The following is a 6,835-nucleotide window of genomic DNA, read 5'->3' as shown; positions in this document are numbered from 1 at the left end:
ATAGTCAAAAGAAGAAATACAATCGTCATCAAGATATTGTAATATGACAATATCTATTATCGCCACAGTTAGTTAGATGAATCAAGGGAAAATATAATCTCAATTCATTACCACCCCAGGTTACCTTGTTCAGAAATAAATGCTTATTGATAAGAAGGAATAGAATCATCATTAATAAAATCATAGAATAACGTTGCCAGTTAAGTTGGTGTTCCATTGCTATCATGGCTAATGTTACAGTTGGATGAACTGGCAATAAAAGAGATTTTAGTTAATCGATTGTCATAGCTCGTTGTAGAATTCATAGGGGATAGTACTAATTCATCATCATCTAGGGTAATTTGATATATTTGGCAAAATAACAATAGTAAGACGTAATAAAATCATCATTCTATGGAAGCAATAACTTACTAGAGCTAAGTTAGGGTTGACGAAATAAGAAGGCATTTATTTGTAGATATTATTATCTGCTTTATTTCAACATAGGGTTTTTCATCATTATCGTTATTGCGAAACTTAAGAGGGCTAGCATTCATTACCAACTTGCGACGATAGGCTAGCATCTTATTTAGTCGATAGAATGGGAATAATGAAAAGGTGGTATAAAAAATCAGCATGAATCCTGATGCTGGTTAACAATAATGACCATTATTCTAGGCTTAAGGAAAGACTAATAAAGAGTAACGTATCTATTAGTTTGTTCTACTTTCATCTTTATTCTCGATCCAACGACAAGAAATGGACGTTAACTGCCATTTGTAATGAGATTATTTTTATAGCTATATTACGATACTAGATGATTTAGTAGATCATGAATGAACTTGTTCCTAATGTAGATCTAGTTATCATTGAATCATATTATTTTGCCTTCAATGTATCACCGATATACATACCAGTATGTCTTACTTACGATCTTCATCAATTATGCTGTTCGCTTGTAAACATCACTATCTTGGCTAGTACATTATTATAAGGATATCTTTATAAAGGATTTAAATAAAATTTTATATTAATTTTGAAAGAATATTAGCTATATCTAGTATGTAACTTTATTGGTGATGTTAAATATAGTTTGAAACCATCTATAACTATCATCCATCATCTATCTAGCCTACAGCTATCAGTATAGGTCTATAGTTGGATTTTTGAGTGGGAAGTTTCATAGTGAGTAAAATAATATTAGGTGCTATCCTACCTATATCATCGGTATAAAATGTCAGCACGTCTGACTTACAATCCCCATTAATCATGCTATTTACTTGCAAGCTGCCACTATCGTGGCTAGTACTAAATTATAAGCAGGGTATTCCAATAAAATTTTATATTAATTTGAAAGGAGATATAGTATTAGCTATATCTAGTATACAGTACAACTTAATCAGTGATAATATTATAGTTTGGGACTATCTATATCTATTATTATAACTAATGTATTGTTCAATGTAACACATCGAATCGTAAGCTCTTAAACTGATTTAACCTAATTTCATGCAGCTGTCTTTCCAATTGATATATTATGTAATCACGTCTGGTTTTATGTTTGATTTAGCCAGAAATAAATTCTATTATGTCGTATTAAATTTTCTGTTACCTTGCATGATTGGTGTATTATTTTTATTGTTTGTTATCTAGACAAATTTGCAGATCGTGATGACCCAATATTACGTTGATATATTTTTCTTCAATGATTGACCGCATAATATACGCATATGTATTCATTGATATATCTAAACTGCATTCTAATTAATCGTGCCGTTTGCCATTTTAATTTTTAATTTTTAATTATTAAAGGTTATATTACCGGCACTACGTTGATATATTTTTTCCTGTAATTGACCGCATAATACACGCGTATGTAATTATAGATATGTCTAAACTATATTCTAATCAGTCATGTTATTTACGATTTAATTTTTAATTTTTAATTATTAAAGGCTATGTTACCAACATTGTACAATGTTGATATTTCTTACTATTAGGTAGATAATATACTAAAATCATGAACTAATGCAAGATAGACTTCGTACAAATATCTAGCCTACTTTTTAATACATTGTATCAATTACGGAATTATTAATAGTTCTAACCCCACCACTTTTGCAATCATCTTGTTTACATTTCATCTATCAATTTACCAGCCCTAAGTCAAGATTATCATTTGCCTATTGGGTTTTGCTGTAATGGGCATGTTTATGAAGTTATAAATTTTTAAAATGCGACAGCATAATTGACGTGGATGTTTATTTCAATGTTGGTATTTATTCTATTATACAGTACTACTCGTTCTTGAGTACTAGTACCCATATAAATATAGGTTAGATATTCTAAACAGTTATTTTTTATGTCAATCATTACTAATAAGAGATTTAATATATTGCCATCTTTGTCTTACGGTGAATTGAAGATAATAAGAGTCTAAATGTCCAATGCTAATTGTAACAACAGTTTATAGTCAACTCCCTTTATTTTTTTATACCAGTATCTAACTAATTAATGTTATAAAAAGAAATCAAGGGAAAATATAGTTTGGCTGATAACTGCTGTACAGCTATTGTTATTAGCATCCATAAATTAAATAAGTTATAACATTTTAGCTTGTATTTTTCTACCTTTATACATTAGTATTAAGGTTACCAACTAGCATACTAAATTATATGAGAATATCAACTCTGGCTTCCTGCTTTCTCTATACTCATTTCTTTAACTAATAAAATGGATACTTTTGATGGCTATGATACTTATTATAATTATCGATGTATCTTCCTTATTCTACATCACCATCGATTTGAATGATTTACTTTAATTTCACATCATAGCATATAGGTATCGCTACAAGTTGGTAGTGATCGATTTGAACAAACTATTAATTTCAAAATAAAAATATCACTTAAATATAAGGAGCATTTCAAGCTTAATTACTTGGCTACAAACCTCTTTTCATTACAAATTCTACTAGATCACAATGTTAAAATCTCATTTCTATATTCACACTTATTTACTCTAAGTAAAAATATCACATGACGTAAAGATGTTCTACTTTATAAATGATAATTTGATTAACTGTCGCTAAGTTGATCAATACATTTTATCTTGCCAAATAGAATATCAACACTACCTATTAATCGAAAATTCTGCAAATTGTTGTAAATAGTAACATTAAAATTTTATAAACAATAACAACCAATCTTTAGCAGTAGTAAAACTCCTTTTTATCGATTCAAAGGTATAGCCAATGTTCAAAATTCAAGGCAATAATCGATTTGCGATAACCAAGTGAATTACAATGTGTATTGAAATTTTGCCCTTATAATTGCATTGACCGACACTCTCAAAGACCATTGAATTGACTGAAATTTAACTTAAGAGGAACGTTTTAAGCATTAATTAAAGATTACGCAATCAGCTAAGCATGCTTACCCTTAATTTCTTGGGCATCGTACTTGTCATCGTTCCTCGGATCGCATCGATAGATTATGTAATATCCGAGTTATAGTATTTATTGCTGATTCAATAACCTACGTTAGTAACAATTATTAATACTTACGTATGGTTTCTTACATAGTGTAATTGACTTAAATTTAGTTATTTTTACTTTATATTATTTCATATAATGGACAGTATACAAGGCCTGAGAAGGCTAAGATAATGAGGCAAGGGAAATCGGAGAGTTCTAGGTACTTTGACCTTGCTACTCGTTGATAATGTATCGGCTTTGGATTAATATTTTATCCTATTATTCGTTGGTGACATCTATTTTTCCTAACTAAATGAACTGGATAAACAAATAGATCTACAATGCTTATCGCTAATTTCTATGACTCAAATAATATTTTTGGTGAATATGTGTAGTGCATTTAGAATATACTGTAACTATATTCTACTCTTAAATATAGACATGTTGCTTTGCTCTTATATTTAGATATATCTACAGTCCGCTTACTTCACATTCATATATAGGCTACTGTATTTAGTTATTACAGTGCTCGCTGCTGATACAATCATCAGATATGTTGTAACCTGTTATGGTATATGTTGTATCTAATTCTACAATCCTATTCTCTACATGTGCTCTGTCTTTAAACTATAAATACCACCGTTTTCCACCTCAGAAATCGTTAGTTTCTGGTTAGTCTTCCTTCACACGTTACTCACGACAGCTTGCATGCCGGTATGTCGTAACTACCTCACTGTACTTACTTTACTACTTAAATAAAGTATAACTTTTATACAACTTTTAGTGTACTAATTGTAAATGGCAACTAAATCTCAATCCTCCGAGATATTGAACCCTCCATCACAATATGTTATACGAAGGAAAATATTATGTAGTGTCTACTTTATGAAGTAATATATAAGTAAAAATAAGTAATTTAAGTTAATTACACTATATAAGGAACTATGCCTAAATCTCGATAATTAATATTAAGTTAAGTTATTGTATCAGCAATAAATACCTTGACGTGAACATATCATATTAAAATTAACCCTATCATAGGCGGAGACCTGATTTAAAATCAACGTTGTCAACATCTTAAAAATAGATTCCAATCATTTAATCATGACAACGCATTGTAAAATTTATATTTTCTACAATCCTCCGTATAATACCTTTTATCCTACTGATGTTAATTATGCAAAATGAAATTGGAATACCGTTAATGAAAAATGAAAATTAATTAATATAAAATTGCAACATCCAATAGTATCTAAATTTTGCTTTATAGCCACAAAATGCAAACCAATCTAAATTATAACATTAGTTAAGCCATATTATCATTATTTAACTGTTAGGCTAAGTCAATTTATGATCGATGCAATGGTTATTTCCACTAACTCTATTATACTGGACAGTCGAGGGAACGGATTTACTTTGCCGGTAGACAATTAATTGTTTGTTCTCATCATGTTTAATTATGGTACCGAAGGTAAAATAACGATCAAATAGAGGATGATGTATGAGAAGAAGGGCAATAAGGTAAAGATTTTTTCGCCATTCAAATATTTCTGGTATTGTAATATTGAGATACAAAGCTTTCCAATCAATATAAAATATTAACGATAACCTATATATGGTCTAAAATGCGTAGTAAGTATTGTATTTGGTTATTTCCATAGTCTATTTGATGTATAATATTTCGAATATTACGCCTAGCACTACCCAAATTGACTATATTACTTCAATGCTTACTTTAAATTGCATCTGTAAAGCTGTAACATCGATGAGATCTTGACTTTTTGGAGATATAAGAGGACTTGAGGCAAATAATTGTGTTGTAAAATTAGTAAGAGTAATAGCAGTTTATTTCATCGTTACTATAGAAATAAGTAACTCTTCTCATTCTGAGGCTTTTTGATCAATTTAAAATGTTTACAATTACCGGTACCGAAACTTAATGTAGAATGCGTAATAAGTATTTTATTTTGATTATTCCTATAGTCTATTTGATGTATAATATTTCAGATATTACGCCTATTACTATCTAAGTTGATCCTATTACTTCAATGGTTATTTTAAATAATATTGATAGAGTACTAGAGTCAATGAGATATTGAATTTTGTGAGATTTAAGAGGACTTGAGGCGGCGATTCTGCTTGTAATATTAATAAGGCTACAATAGTTTATATTTCATCGTTACTATAAGTGTCTCATTTCATCGGTTATTGAGTTATAGATGACATTACTGTACAATACTAGAGTATTAATGAATGATTACAGTAATTGTATCCTTTCGTCAGCATTATTTGTTATTGTAGAAGCTAAAAATTAAAACCATAATGTAACATTACTCATTATAACTGATATTGACCGTTCTGGTGAAAATGCATCTTCCATAATATCATAACACTCGCTGGCATGAAATTATTAAAAGATTAGCTTAAAATAAATCAGAATGATTCCTTACAGCTGAAATTAAATGATAGGGAAGAATTTTATAGCTTATTAATACAATTTAGAGCTTTCTAAAAAGTTATTTGCGTGAAGTAACATTAGAATAGAGTAAACTCATGTGTATGACATAAGGATTTTATCAATGAATTAGCACGAAGTTGATGAAAAAAATTACTTATTATTAGTATTTAACGTTGTAGAAGAAGCTTTGATAGTACACTATCGAAAATTAAATTGCATTATACTATATATAATCTATCCGAATGAAGTAGACTTGAAGACAATATATCAATATATCGATAAAATATAGCAGAAATCTGGATATAAGTATAAACTGAGGTTTCAAGACCTAGTTCTATAGATGCATTCATTCTGCTGTTGTTTATAGTCTCGTATTCTTGTCTCTGAAAGTTTACTAGATGGTGCTACATGCTCATTGCTGGTGTTGCTAGAACGCTTTCTGTAAAGACGCAACGGCATATAGTATAGCTTGATACTTTTATCCTTATAAGAATTATTTGAGATACCCGTACATCTGCTAAAAATGTACGATAATAGAAATAACCAAAAATGATCGAAAATTCATCGCCTACAGAAGGTATTTCATTTGTTCTTGTTTCTAATACTTTATAAAATGATTCTACAGTTAAATAGATCTAAAACATCTTGGTATTGAATTGGAGACTCACTAAAGTTGCATATATTTTCCATCCAATTATGGCACTATACAAATATAGTCTTTTTAAAGGGTTATAAATCTGCAAAAGGGAATGCTTACGATTAAAAAGGTTAAAAGACAATTCTAAATTGTTGACGGGTCCATTTATTTGACAGAATTAGATATGAGTGCTGTACTGTAAATAAATATTCTAGACTATTGTAAATTAAAAAATAATGATATTGATACCTTAATCAAATACTAAAGGCAGCTGTTAGAAAGCAAT

Source organism: Trichoplax adhaerens, genomic scaffold, assembly GCF_000150275.1.
Source record: "Trichoplax adhaerens TRIADscaffold_4 genomic scaffold, whole genome shotgun sequence".
NCBI classification, from domain to species: Eukaryota; Metazoa; Placozoa; class Uniplacotomia; order Trichoplacea; family Trichoplacidae; genus Trichoplax; species Trichoplax adhaerens.
Note: the sequence above shows the minus strand (reverse complement) of the source record.